This window comes from Peromyscus leucopus, chromosome 20 (assembly GCF_004664715.2).
Source record: "Peromyscus leucopus breed LL Stock chromosome 20, UCI_PerLeu_2.1, whole genome shotgun sequence".
NCBI lineage: Eukaryota > Metazoa > Chordata > Mammalia > Rodentia > Cricetidae > Peromyscus > Peromyscus leucopus.
This window is the reverse complement of record NC_051080.1, coordinates 35,072,164-35,087,499: the sequence shown is the minus strand read 5'-3', so window position 1 is coordinate 35,087,499 and position 15,336 is coordinate 35,072,164.

Genomic DNA, 15,336 nt, shown 5'->3' with positions numbered 1-15,336 from the left:
TTAATTTGATGGTATCTGAATAGACTTCCCTTTTCTCTCTTGAGCAACTGCAACTACTAAACCTCAATTCTTTATCTCCTGAGTCCGGCAGCCTCGGGCTGCAGATGATGCTCCCACAAAGCAATCAGCAGGCAGGCCCTTGGCCTCTGTGATCAGATCTGGAAGTGTTCTGCCTTAGCTCCTTTGAAGACGTCACTCATCTCCACCTGTCCCTCCTGCCACCCTCCCAGGCCTTCATGATGTCCACGTGAGCTCCCTGTTACACGCTTCAGCCTCGCAACCCTTCCTCACAAGGCTGCTCACCGGGCTTCCCAGGTCTCACTCTTGAGCGTGGGAGAACACAAGCCATGCTTCCAGTGTGTTTGGTGTATGACTTCATTTGGCTTTTTCCCATGTGGCTTTTTCCCTCTGTGGTCACACCTGGGCTACTTAACTACTCTAGGCAGAGTGTTTCCTGCTGGAAATACCTGGGACCAGAAGAGTTAGAAATATTCAAGTATATACAATGAGCTATCTAGAGGGCAGGCCCAGAGTCGATATAGGAAATTCCTTAATGTACTGTGTGAATCTTACATGCAATAGGCTCTTTCTGCATTTGGCCTGCGGCCTGACCCACCAAGGAAGGCATGGAATTCCACACTTGTAGCATCATGTAACACACTTGTAACACTTTGTAGCACTCCAGAGTCTGGATTTGGGGGGCTAGGCTTTCTTAACCTAAATTCCTCTATTTAACTCCTGGCTGCATCTCCCCCCTCCATATCATGGGTTCTTTGATCAACACCCCTTGCCTGCCACCGAAACTCAGGTCTGACCCCTCCATGAGCCTTAGATCTCCAGACGTTCTGAACCCACCTAACTTTTATTATTACTCAGGAGCCATTTGCTTTGTTTTGTGAGGCAGGGTCTATCACTGAGAGGGTTCACCCATGAGGCTAGGCTGGTGGCCAGTGATCCTCAGGGACCTGCCTATCTCTAGCTCTCCAGGCCTGGGTTGACAAGCATTCATCACTACACACTACTTTTTTTTTCTTAGTTGGTTCCAGGGATCAAACTTGGGTCCTCACGCTTCTCTGAGTTTGAGGCCAGCCTGGTCTACATAGTAAGTTCCAAGCCATTCAGATCTACACAGTGAGACCCTGTCAAAAACAAAAACAAAAACATAGCAATTTGCTAAACGCATCCTGAGGGATCAGGAGGAGCCAGAACAGAGCCAGAGACAGAGGGAAGAAGAACAGGAACTTCAAGGGGATGGGGATGTGGTGGAAGTCCACAACCCAGGGGACTTTGGGGCTGCAGTCAGGAACGGGGACTTGGTCCTATGGGTACTGAGGGCCGGTGAGTCTCGAACAGGCGGTCCTGGGATTTGATTAGCTTTTGAAAAGATGGTTTCAGCTGCTGAGAACAGAGAGAGGGGAGGAGGGAGGGCATGTCACCAGCTGGAAAACGGTGCTGACCAGCTGGGACTCTGGTGTCAACAATGGGGAAAATCAAATAGATTCTGGAAAAACTTAAGTGTCGGAATCATAGGATGTGGTGGTCACACCATCCAGGTCATATTGACGATCTGGCAAGGGCAGTGCCAGGCGGATGAGTGGCAGTTACCTTCCTCAAGGTGGAGATCTGGAGAGGCTTGTATGGGACAAAGGCTTCCAGCACACCTGCCTCAGCCAGGACTGGCCTCTGCATGATGAAGATATTCTCTTTAGGGTCTGTGTCAGAACTGGTTACCCTAGCAACAACAGCTGCCCCACCTTCCTGGCCTTCGGCACCTCTCCTTGCTGCCCTCCTCTTCCCTAGCCTACCTCATGGGTCTCCGCCTGAGCTAACAGTTCTTCCCAGCCCACCAAGTGCCCAACACACATCTTCCTGATGCTGAAACATCTGGAGCCAGAGTTGGAAACTGCAGAGAAGGCCTGCGCTTCTGTCCCCGATGTTCTTCAAGGATGCTCAGAAGACAGGAGGCTGTCAGCATCCAGTCTGAGCAGAAACAGACCCAACAGCTGCTCTCTGGCGGGAAAATCCCTGCACTGTCTAGGAGCAAGGAGAACTCTTTCTCTTCCTAGCCAGGCCTCAGGCAGGAGAATCGGAGCCGAGAGGCTCCCAGGAATCAACTGTGGCAGGAGATGAAGTGCCCTAGCACGGGCTGGTTATGACCACAGGGACAGCGGGCTCATTCTGAGGACCGGTGCTTCCTCTGGAAGCCAACAGCACAACGTGGAATGATCTGAGGTAGATCAGAGCAGGGCACGTCTCCTCACCTTGAGTTTTTGTGTCAGGGACCTCACTGTGGGAAAGGCTGTAGGAACTGAACTGTCAGAATAAGTGGGCTTGTCTCTGGAAGAAGCCAAGCTAGTCTCAGTCATGTGAGTAGTGGCCGAGAGAAGACCCTGAAAACAACCATGGCCATGGGGAACCCTCCTGACTTAAGTCAAAGCTAAGGGTTGGGTCTGCGTTGCCAGCTGAGGGCCGTGGGGGCAGGTAACTGAGATGTGGGGACAGACCCAGGGGCAGGAGGCTGGCAGATCCTCACTGAGAATGCCGTTCTGTAGGATGGAAGGGTGTTTCCCAAACAAGGATGCATGGGCTCTAGGAGGGATTCTGAGGAGCGTCCCGGACATACAGATTCATGAAGGTGCCTTGGACAGCTGCACACAGGGTGGAGGTGCTAATGAAAGCCGGAAGAGGTGGGCATGCTGAGCTGACCAGAGAGGGTAGGCTGGGCTGGGTCTCCACTGCATGAGCAGCCCGAGACAGGTCCCTAGTAGGATGAGCATGTAACAGAGGAAAGAGCTGGAGGCTCTCGGGCCCTGGTACCCTCCTGGGAATCCCCAGGTCAGCCACCATTGGCAGGGGACTGACTGTTCAGGACATGAACGGTGCCCAAACTCTGTCCCTAGTTTCATACACCTCTCCTCCACAGAGACCTGCTTCCCCCAGGTCTAGAAGTGACTTTGGCCAGAGCTCTACTTAGCTTTCTCTGTTGCGTAATTTGATTCCTTCACATTGATTGTCACCCAAGCACGACACAGGAAGTGGTGAGCATGAGTCCTGGAATGATTAGTGTGTGGGGGTGGGAGAGCCGTGGACACATGACCATGCACACTGCATGGATGGAGGGATAGTTAATATCTGGGAGGAAGAAAATGAAGAGCTCAGACTGAATCCAGGTTGTGTGGGGTCACAGCCTTGGGTTCAAAGCTCACTGAGGTAGCTGCCATCTAGGGCTCCCCAGGGACCTGGTTCCAGCTCCAAGGAAGGGCAGTCTTCAATGCAGTCTGTCCTCTGGAAGCGCCATGGTCTTCTGGATCACCCTCTCTTTTCAAGGGATCCCTCTGCCGTGGTCTTCAGGGTTCATGTCTCCTCAGATAAGGTAGCACAACTCAAGTACCTTCTATATTATCGGTTTTGTTTTTCCTGCTGAGCTTGCCAGACTGCCTGGTGGGGATAACAAACCTGACTGGTTGTGGCAGGCACCAAGGTTCTGGGGTAGACTGTGTGACCTGCCCTGATCCTGTCCAGAGAAGCCAGGCATGCTGGTGATGCCAGCTGCTCCTCCAACTTTAAAGAAGGCCATCTGCTTTTATTGCCAGTGCCACCCTAGAGATGGGCCCTTCAGAGCTTGTCTGTGATGTTCGATCTCCATCATCAACTTGATGAGGTGTGTCTATGAGAGTATTTTCAGAGAGGTAAACTGAGGTAAGAAGACCCACCATACATGTGAGCAGTACCATCCTATAAGCTTGGGGCCTAGACTGAATGAGAGGGGGAAAATGAGAACAAACATTTATCTCTGTCTGCTTTCTGATTAGGGACAATGTGACCAGATTCCTCACATTCCCTCCATGATGTCTTCCTACCACGATCGATGGACTGTACTCTCAAGCTATGGACCGAAATACATCATCTCTCTCAAGTGGCTTCTTGTCGTGTACTTGGTCAGAGCAATGAAATAAGTAACTGTTTATATCTTCAGTCCTCAGCTGATACCAAACCACCAAGAGCACAAGAGAGATCAACTGCCTTTGTGACCCTGGTACAGCTGGAATGGGTCACTTTCCCCCCAAGAGACTTCAGGGCCACCCTTAGCATGCCTCAGATCCTGGATTTCACATAAGAGTCTACGTACACATCCAACCCCTAATCCCTTCCCACCTGTCCCTGTACCCGCTTCGGAAATGCCCTCATCCTTGAGCACTAGCCCCCTCAGTCCCCTCACTGACTGCCCACTCTGTCCCTGTCATAGCTTAGATTCCTGAAGTCCCCAGTGCTCTGATGTGGCCTTGCCTTGAAGTTGGGTCTTTACAAGAGAATGGAGGTAAGTGAGGCCATTGACTGGACTCTCAGCCCACAGAGCTAGTATCCTTATAGAGAGATGAGACGTGGATTGTAGAGATGATGCAAGCATGGGTTTAGAACTCAGCACCCATGGAAAAGCTGGGCATGGCTGCAGGAACCCCCATAACCCCAGCCCAGCTCCTCCAGGTTCATTGACTTCAGAAGCTTTCTCATCGGACTTTCTCTGGATCACCAGCTCCCCAATAATGACACGGAGACTTAATATTAATTATGAAAGCTTGGCCATAGCTTAGACTTTTCCCAAACTAGCTCTTATAACTTAATTAGCCCATTTTTGTAAGCTATGTTCTGGCATGTGGCTCTGTTACCGCTTCTTAGTACAGCACATCCAACTTGCTCCAAGTCTGCTGGAGAAACCCCACACCTAGATTCCTCCTCCCAGTCTCTGTCTCTGTCTCTGTCTCTCTCTGTCTCTCTCTGTGTCTCTCTCTCTGCCTAGAAGTCCCGCCTGTACCTTTTACCTAGCTATAGGCCATTAAGCTTTTTATTAAACTAATCAAAGGTGCCTTGGCAAAGACACATCTTCATCTTCACAGTGTAAACAAATATTGTGCAACAACTGACAGACCTTGTCTCAAGAGACTAAGGTTGAGAGGGAAATATCTGAACATCAGTGTCCTCCTCTGGCCTCCCCATGCTCACTCATAGGTACACACACACACACACACACACACACACACACACACACACACGGCAAACCCATATGCACATCTCTCTCTCTCTCTCTCTCTCTCTCTCTCTCTCTCTCTTTTTGGAGACAGGGTCTCACTATGTAGCCCTGGCTGTCCTGAAACTCACTATGGAGATCAGGCTGGCCAGGAACTCACAGAGCTCTGCCTGCCTCTGTCTCCTGAGTACTGGTACTAAAGGTGTGCTGGCATACCATACTCTCATACATACATATATACATATATGTGCACACATCAAACACCCCTACACACACACACATACACACACACACACACACACACACACACACACACACACACGAACAAGAATTGCCCATTAAGGGGCTAGAAAGATGGCTCTTCAAGATGACCGTGTCAGGGGGCCCACAGTTGCCTGTTACTCCAACTCCAGGGGGTCTGACACCCTCTCTGGCCTCTGTGGGCAATTGCATTCATGTGTACATACTCCTCCCCATAATGAAAAATAAAAAAAATCTTAAAAAATCATCAATTAACTATAAAGCTGTTAGCTAAACATATGGGATAGGGGAGGAGGAGACGGAGAATGACGGGGAGGATTTCACAGAGGGGAGGCAGAGCGAGGCAAAGGCAAAGAGAGGCAATTGCATAAACTCAGTCCCAGCTCTGAGAGCTGCCTTTCTGCTTCTGGGGTCTTGGGTTGGGGAAAACAGCATCACTCAGTGGAGCCATCAGATTGGCATCCTGCCAGGGTTTGAAAAGCTCTAAGATGTTTTCAGCTGCTGCCACAGGGAAGTGTCACATGGCTGAGGTGAGGTGGCCTATCTCTGGGTCCCTTCCCGCTTCCCCTTTGCAGAGGTAGCAGGCAGGCAGCTGATCATCATCACTGAGGCTGGGGGAATCCTGGGTTCAACACCTACAAAGCATGGGGCAGGAGCAGAGGTCTGGAGTTTGAGAGCAGCCCAAGGCCAGGGACAAAGCGACACAGGAGGGAAACGAGGAAATGAGCAGATGGCGGCTTGGGAAGGGCTCGGGTTCCTGTGGCCACACAAGAGAAGCCCCAGGGGGCTTACAGGCTGCAAGTACTTCACACACACACACACACACACACACACACACACACACACACACACACACGTGGGTCACATAATGAAAGCCACACCCTGTAATCAGAAAGTGTCAAGATAGCTGCACCACCATGGGAAGCTGCCGCATGAGGGCAAAGATTTGCAGATCAATCCAGAGCTGGGAACTCAACTCAGGTCATCTGCACCAGAAGTATGTGCTCTTAATCGCTGAGCTGTCTCTCCAGCCTCTATGTGCGTGCGTGCGTGCGTGCGTGCGTGCGTGCGTGCATGCATGCGCGAGCATGTGTGTGTGTGTGTGTGTGTGTGTGTGTGCGTGCGTGCGTGCGTGCGTTTTACAGGGATGGAGATGTAGCTCAGTTGATAGAGCACTTGCCCAGCATGCACAGAGCCCTGAGTTTGGTTCTCAGCATCACATAAAACCAGGCATGGCTGTGCAGGCCTGTAGTCTTGGCAACCAGAAGATGTAGGCAGGAGGCTCATGAGTGCAAGGTCATCCTCAGTAAGTACAAGGCCAGCCTGGGCTACATGGGACCCTGCCTCAAAATGAATGAATCAATATGAGCATTCTAAGCAAGCAACCGACAAGTGTGGAGAAGGCACGTAACCAAGAGGATGGGTGGCGTCCTCACGGGGCCATCTCCGGGTCTCTTTCCGATTCAGACTTCAGAAACACATTATCCTTTCTGCACAGTTTTGTCCCCACCCATATGATGTGTGACTTTCCTGAGAAGATGTGAGCAAATGTTTGGTCACCCCAGGTAGGGCACCACAACAGACCAAAGAACCATTCCATAGGAGCCTTCTAGCCACAGAGTTCCCTGGGGTTACTCACAGGAACACGGGTGACTTGGTGTTAATAGTGTCTATATCCCCATGATGTACCATCTCACAAGTGGTCCCAGTCTCAGGAGGGCCTTCCTCTGGTAACCACAGTTCTGATTTCCAGGTGCCAATCATGCTTGGGGGACAGTGCCCTCATTGCCCCATTGTTCTTGCTGGGTTTGCATTTTCGGCCCCAACCCCCTCTCCCAACACATGTGCACATACTTGCTTGTGCACACACTTGCTTGTGCACACACATGTACACACACGGTCACACTGGTATTGACCTCAGAGGCTCAGTGACAGTCCCCACCTCTTTTCTCCCAGCCCAGCACGCAAACTGTAGGAGCCTTTGCTGACCCAGACAAACCTATCAAATGTCCCACTGTAGTTACAGGACCCTGGAGTCCCTATTCTTGCCCTGCAGGACACCTGAGGGTGGGGTTCTTGTGAACCGATTGTCGAAGTTCACCCAGCAGCCAGAAACACATCACGGCCCTCCTGGTTGGCTTCATGTGGCTGAGACACTTTTCCTGCTTGACTACATAGTCACGAGACCCATAGGACAGGAGAAGGGTGGTAGCAGTGACCATCATGTCTTTGTCCCCTCTGGGCCATGTCGTCTTCTCAAATTGTTCAAATTTCTTGTCAGAGTTCAGGTGCTGTCATTAAATGGGGGTGGGGGGGTGTTTCTGAGTGGGTTTCATGTTCTGGGAAATGTTCCCAGGAAAGTAAGGAAAATGCTATGACTTCTAGCCCATTTTACAGATGAGGAAGCTGAGTCTCCCCTGCAAGTGATCCAGCGAGGCAGAAGTGGAGGTAGACCTAGATTCCCCCTCTTGGCCTCCCTTGCTTCCCTTCTCTCCATAGCAACCTCTGCGTAGGTGGTTCTCTGCCTTCCTCTCTCATGGCACTCTTTGAATGTCCTCTCCATGTCCAGCTAATCGGCTCCTCTTCTTGTCTCATTCCAATTGTGCTTTAAGGCAACCCTCCAAACCCTAGCCCCTGGGAGGTGTTTCTTGTCTGCAGGGAAATGGGATAGTAACCTGAATTGTGTAAGTGGAAAGTCCCTAAGTTTTCAGGCTGGGAAATGAGATTCAAGTCCCTCATGCCAACAGTGCCAGGCTTGGACTTATGGACCATTCTACTCCAAGGCAAGGCTCACTCAGCACAGTGCCACCCAATCCTGCCCTTCTGGAAAACCCCTCATGTCTAGCAAATAGAGAAAGCATGCAGAGGTCATATTTACAAACTGTCTGCTGCAGCCTTGGCCACTACAGAGCAAGAAGCCACGCCCACTCAGGATTACCGGCATCATCCAAATGTTGGAAAGGGGCAAATGCTGGCACTTACTCCCACCAAATCCCTTCGCATCAGAGGGCTGAGAAGTGTTCCTCAAGGCCCCATACCACAAAGTGCCATAGATGGAATCAGAGGGCATCATGCCAGGGGCAATAAACTACAAACAAGGGGCACATATCACCTGCTCTCTCTTTTATGTGAAAAGTGGGTGAAACATCAACTTGGGCTGGAGAGTGTGTACTGTTCTTATGGAGGAAGAGTCTGGCTCTTAGCAATCACTTTGGACAACTCACAAATGCTTGTAATTTCATCTCCAGAGGATCTGGCACCCTCTCCTGGCCTCCTCTTGCACCTAGACTCAGTGGTGGCATATACTTTTAATCCCAGCACTTGGGAGGCAGAGGAAGGCAGATCTCTGTGAGTTTGAGGCCAGCCTGGTCTACAGAGTGAGTTCCAGGACAGCCAGGGCTACACAGAGAAACTCTGCCTCAAAAAAACAAACATACAAAAACCAAAACCTTCCTTTAGCAAGCTGACTGAAACACAGACTAATGATTACTGTAAGAATAGAATTCTTAAGTTTAACAGAGTTGATTCTATTTATAGTTTTTGTTTTATGTACACAAACTTTTTCGTAGCTCAAGATTAGGGCGATAGTATTTTGCACATCTTTTCAAAGGGTGTGGCGGCTCCAATACCATTAGATTAGTTCTCCTTGGAACCCAGCAGTTCTCAGACAGCATTCCTGGGCTCCACTTTTCCTTCCCACACTGATGTGCAAACACTGTGGGTGCACCTTGTCAAGGTGTCTCTGTACTCAGTTCTGGCCCCTTAGTAACTTAACCTCTGTGCACCGCTGTCTCCATTTCCCTTCATTTGTGAGTCAAGTTGTGTTCTCTAAGTGGTACCATCCTCACTAGAACCTTGAGATCTCGAGCTCTTTGGTGTTCTGTGTACATTTTTGCACACACCTATAAGATTATAAACACACACACACACACACACACACACACACCCTATAGGAATGTGTCTTAGTCCGCTTTCTATTGCCCTGTCCTTATTTGCTTTCTATTGACCAAATCACCTTGGGGGAGGAAAGATTTATTTGGCCTCCACTTCCACGTCACAGTCTGTCCCTGGGAAAATCAGGGCAGGGGCTCACAACAGAAACCTAAAGGGAGGACTGAAGCAGAGATCACAAAGGAGCACTGATCACTGGCTTGCTCACCTTGCTTTTGTATATAACTCGGGACCATCTGACGAGGAATAGTACCACCCACAATAGACTGAGTCCTCCAGCATCAATTATTAATCAAGACAATGCCCCCAAACACTTGCCCACAGGTCAATCTGATGGAGGCATTTTGAGGCGCCCTCTTCTTGGTTTCTGTCAAGTTGTCAAAAAACAACCAGCACAGTTGACAACTTGTCAACTTGACCCACTAATGCATCACTATTAAACCATAACCTTCCTTTTATTATTTATACCCAAGATCTCAAGCTAATATCACAGTATAAAACACAGTATAACCTTAAAGGTCCCACAATCTTACAAAAATCAAACACTTCAAAAGTTCTAGTCTCTTTAAAAAATTCAAAGTCTCTTAACTGTGGGTTCTTGGAAAATACAAAAATAAAAAACCCTAGTTAGTCCAAAAGGGAATAATCAGGGCACAAAAACAATCACACTTAAGCAAAACCAAAGTCCATCCATCAGCATAGCTCCAAATCTTGTATCTCACTGCCTGACATCTGGGACTCACTCATGATCTGAGCTTCAAAGGGCATCTCTAACCGAAGAGCCTTGCAGGATGGAAATAGAAGTATTGCTTAGGACTTCCTATGCTTGACCACCAGCACAGCTTAGATAGAGATAGATAGATAGATAGACAGACAGACAGATAGACAGATAGTCTCAAAAGAAATTAAGTAAAAGTAGTAAAGCAGGACACTCAAAGTCCTGCTTGGCATCCAAAAACATGTATATAGGCACATGCACCTGTACATACATGAGCACATATGGCACATACATGCACACACTCACACACAAAAGGAGGGGAAAAGGAGAAGAAACAATTAAGTTCCTGTCTAAGAGGTCTGTTTCTTTCTCTTTTGTTTTTCTCCATTTTTATTAGTTCTTTGAGGGTATCTCACAGTGCATTTGGTCACATCACCCTCTTTTCTCTGCTCCCGGATCTATCCGCCCTTTCCTACCAACCCAGCTCTGTGTCCTCTTTTTAAAAAATCAAGTAGAATTTCTGTTGCCAATATGCTCTCGGGTGTGCGGCTGTCACTGAAGGGTAGTCTACCCACCAGGGGCCACCTCCATAAAGAAAACTGATTCTCCTTCTCCTGGGAGCCACCAACTGCCAACAGCTCCTTAGCTAGGGACCAGATTTCATGCCCACCCCACTCTCCACGCTGGGATTTTGTCTGGCCTGACCTCAGCGAGGCATTGTGCATGCTGTCTCAGCTGCTATGGATTCATGGATACAATTTCCCTGCTGTGCCTGGAAAACGGTTTTCGTGTAGTCCTCCACCACTGTCCCCTCTTCTGCAACGATGCCTGAGCCTTGGGTATATAGATTCAAATTAGAGCTGAGTATTCAGTTGCCTCTGATTGTCTGCATTTTTTTTTTCATTGTGGATCTCCATATTAATCGCTATCTACTGCAAAAAGACGCTTCTCTAGTGAGGGTGGCCCATGCACTAATCTGTGGGTGTAAGGATGGGTATAAGGAGTCTATTTAGAAGAGTAATAGTAGTAGGTTCTCCCCTGGGGCCTATGACCTGCCTAGTCACAGGATCTGAGCCCCAGTAATAGTGCCAGATATGGGTCTCAACATTGGAGTGGCCTGAAAGACCATCAGAAAATGGTTGCATATTCCCATAACATTCATGCCACTATTGCAAAAGTGGGTGTGTCTTCCCAGGCCAGACATTGTTTTAGCTCACCGGGCTCACACGTGTGCAAGACTGATGATTTCTCCATCATTGTGTACACAGCACTCTCCAGCATTACGCACGATAGCCAATAACGTGGAAACTTTCAGACAAAAGCTGATTTCTCCATGTTCTATGACGCAAGTAGGCGGTGTCTTCTGCAACAGGGTCTTGCTGTCAAGTTCTGGAGCACTAACAACACTGACAATAGTCTGTAACGTTGGGGGGTGGTCTATGGGACCTCAGCTGACCACTCCAAAGGAGTTAACCCGTTCCTGGCTATGCCTGTCAACTGATGAACAGGTAATAAAAATGTGGGACATTGACACAATAGGCTATTACCCAGATGTTAAGAAACATGAAATTGGAAATGATCATTCTGAGTGAGGTAACCCAGCAAGATAAATGACATAGAACAGCTCTCATTTGAAGATATTAGCCTTGAGCCTTCAGCTGTATGTGCTCCATTTGGAATACCCATGGAGGTCAGGGAAATCACTGGGGATGGCTTCTAAGAGGAAGATAAAATGAAGTAGTTCAAAAGGGTAAAGGGGGATGGTGGTGCAGGGAGGGCTAATTCGGATGGGAGGGCAGAGCAGAGGAGGGAGTCTGGAGAGAGATAACTAATACTAAAGATACTTGGAAAAAATGGAAACCTGCTACACAGAACCTTCCTAAAATGTATACATATATAGTTTAAGTGGTGTTACCTTATAATGGGATAACAATGCCTCTTACTAGACACCACAGGAAAACAAATTAAAAGAGGTCCATTTTCTCTTTTTTCTTCTTTTTTTTGTGTGTGTGGGGGTGACTTCAAGACAGAATTTCTTTGTGTAGCCGTGGCTGTCCTGGAACTAGCTCTGTAGCCAAGGCTGGCCTCAAACTCATGATCCTCCTGCCTCTGCTTTCTTCAGCAAATCCTACCAGCATGTGCCACCACAACTGTTAGAGGCCCATTTTCAATGAAAGCATTTCCCATGATGCACTGGTTATTATCACTCATTACAAATGGTTCACGGTCAGTAACTAACAAACACACATATCACGGCATTATAACCTCTGTGTTGTTATCGTCTCGCCCTCCACTTTTATCTGTCCCCACCAGCCATTTCCCCATCACGCAGAGAACAACCAACAGATGAGTCACAATCCACCTGGCTTTCCACATCGGCTGCGCTCTCGCTCACACACGCTCTTTGGCTAATCACTGTTTTCTGCAAGGATGAAATTTGAAGTCATCTTCTCGTTAGTCACAAGACATTCTCCATACCCCAGGGGGCACATTTGTCTACAAACATCTTTACACGTAGAATCTGGGTCAAGCAGTCAATTCTGATCCGTCAGCACCACCCCCTCCCGAAAACCCTGCCATTGTGTGAATGACCTTCAGGGAATTGTGGAATTTTAAGCTTTGTGACTGTAGCGTGTTTATAGTTTGTAAAAAAAAAAGTGTTCACTCCTTTTCCAAAATTCCCTGTACAGAGGCCACACAGCACACATACCCTAGGGAGAAGTAAAAATAGAGCCATACTTTTCACGGGAAGTCCAGAAGGGGCTGTAAGGCAGTTCCCGGGCATGGTAACACCCTTTGTTCTTCCCAGTCCACAATGCCACCTCTGAGTCTGTACTGCTGGCTTGAAGGGACCCTTACTGAGTCAGAACACGTTTCTCTGGATCTGGAGAGATGGCTCAGTTGATAAAGACTTACCAATACAGCACAATCACCCAAGTGTTATGCCCCAAACTCTCACAGAAGCCAAGCATGGCAGACGATGCTTGCAGTCTCTATGGTGAGTTGGCAGTGGGAGACAGATGGATCCCCGGAAGCTGGCTGGCAGTCAGCCTTGATGAAGTCCAAGGCCAATGAGAGAGCCTTCCTCAAACCAAAAGGGTAAGGTGCCTGAAGAATGATACTCAAGTTTGTCCAACTTCCACACGTATGTGTGCGCATGCACACACACACACAGACACACACACACACACACAGAGAGAGAGAGAGAGAGAGAGAGAGTTTCAGTTGAATAACAGATGATAAATTGTTTGAACTCTCTTCAAAGATGGTAGACATTAGCTTTTCTCAGTTGCCTCTGAGTGTCTCATGATTGTAAACGGGAGTACTTGGATATCAGGTGTAGTCAGCAAGAACAAAGTGTGATTAGTTGGGGGTCCTCATCTGCTCATCCTGCAGAGTAATTTTCTCCCACTGATGATTGAGTGGGACACAGTTGACAGCAGACAGTAAGTCTGTTGGTTCTCTTATCCGTATCTTCATCATCAGCCAACACTCTCTCACCTCCAATTTGGGCATTTTACTTTGGATAGACGTAAAGTCCCAAAGGAACCGTCAAAACAGGAGACAATAGCAGAGGACTCCGTGGCCGCTAAATGCAATTGTTCTGTTTAGAGCTGAGGATTGCACCAAGTAAGATTTGCTTCTTAGAAAGACGTTTGGTAACCCACTAAGTTCAGTTAGCACTACCCATGTGTGCATGGGCGTGGTGGTCTTCCGCCAGAACAAGGGAAACCTACCAGTAGCCACATCCTCAAAAGAGAATGACTTTCCCCTCACAGCAACTATCCATTGCTAATAGTTCCTCCGTAAGGGGTAGGTCCTCCAAGTCATCCTCATCTATGCTGGGATCTTGGCTGGCTTGATCTTGCGCAGGCAGCCACAGCTGCTGTGAAGGCGTGACCACAACAGCCCAGCCTCTTTGGGTCTGTCTCTTCGTGTGCTTCTTAGCCCATTCAAATCTAGCACCAAGATGGTGGATTTCTCAGTTCAACTATTTCACTTTTTAGCTCTAGCAGTACAATACAATTCTTGTTCTCAGGCTCATTCAGTAGTGCAAGTCTCTCTCAGAGTCCTCATTGTTTCTATACCATCAATTTTAATTTGTAGAGCATGGGTTGAACCTACTTACGCCATCTGCTTTGAGGTCCTTGCTTGCTAAGTTCAACATCTGGCCCACCCTCAAAGGCAGTTTTGTGACTTGCCTCCTCTCATCCCTCTGGGAATGGACTATGCTTTTTTCTTCAAATTTCTCATGATTTTTGCCAAGAGCTGAACATTTAAAATAATAAATTATAGCAGTTGTATATACTGATTTTCCTCTTTCCCCTTAAAGCTTCATGTTGTTATTGTTTGTTTGGTCATGAGATCATTTTTAATGTTTGGGATGAACTCATTCTTTCAAGTCCATTTTACCTACTATGTGCAGGTAAATGTCCCCACCAAGATTTTTTCCTCTTTGGCCTTTTTAGCCCCTTTCCTAGGATTTATTTTGCATGAACTGCTTTTTGGTGAGCAGTTGTGTTTAAGTCTTGGTCCAGTTAGATCTTCACCCTTCGGTGTGGGCCAGGCATGTGGGTGAAGATCTAACCGTCTGTGTTTGGTTAGGAGTCCATTTCTTTAGCCTCCCCTGAGAGCAGACAGCCTCCAGTGTGCACCATGCAGGCTTGCAGCCCAGGAAACCAGTGCCATTTCACTGGTAAGCCTGCCTTCCTACCCATCTCCTCCAAGTCAGAATAGCTTGTGGCTCAGTCATCAGTCAGACAGCATGACACAGGAGCCCCACTAGTCAGTCAGGCTAGTGAGTTCTGCTGAGGGAGCCATGTGTGCTTTAGAGAATTATTTCAAGTCAGAAATACTTTTTCCCCTAACCTCTCCCAAGTAGATGTTGCTCGCACAGGCAACCTTCCTCCGCTGTCAAAAATGGCCCCGAGTCTAGGAAGCTGGTCTTGGCTATACCTCCCTGGGCTCGCCACTATGCTTCTGGCCTTACATTTTTTTTTTTTTTTTTTTTTTGAGCTGACAACCTCTCCTGCATTGATGCTCACTATGACGTCTATACTTGGAAATCCTTTGTGGGTGTGCATGCCAGGGTATATGTATGGAGGTCGTAGGACAACCTTGGGTATCCTCTCCTTCTACATTGTTTGAGACAGGCTCTTCCATGGTCACCTCAGTGCATGCCAGGCCGCTGGCCCATGAGTTTCTGGGTAGCTCTGGCCTCTACCTACATTTTGCCTTAGACATGCTGAGGCTACAGAAGAGTGCCATAACTCATCCAGCTTTATGTGCATTCTGGACATTTGAAACCACTCATGCGACAAGTGCTCTTCCCATTGGTCTATCTCTCCATCCCAGTGTCCTTCATTATTGGTGACTTCTC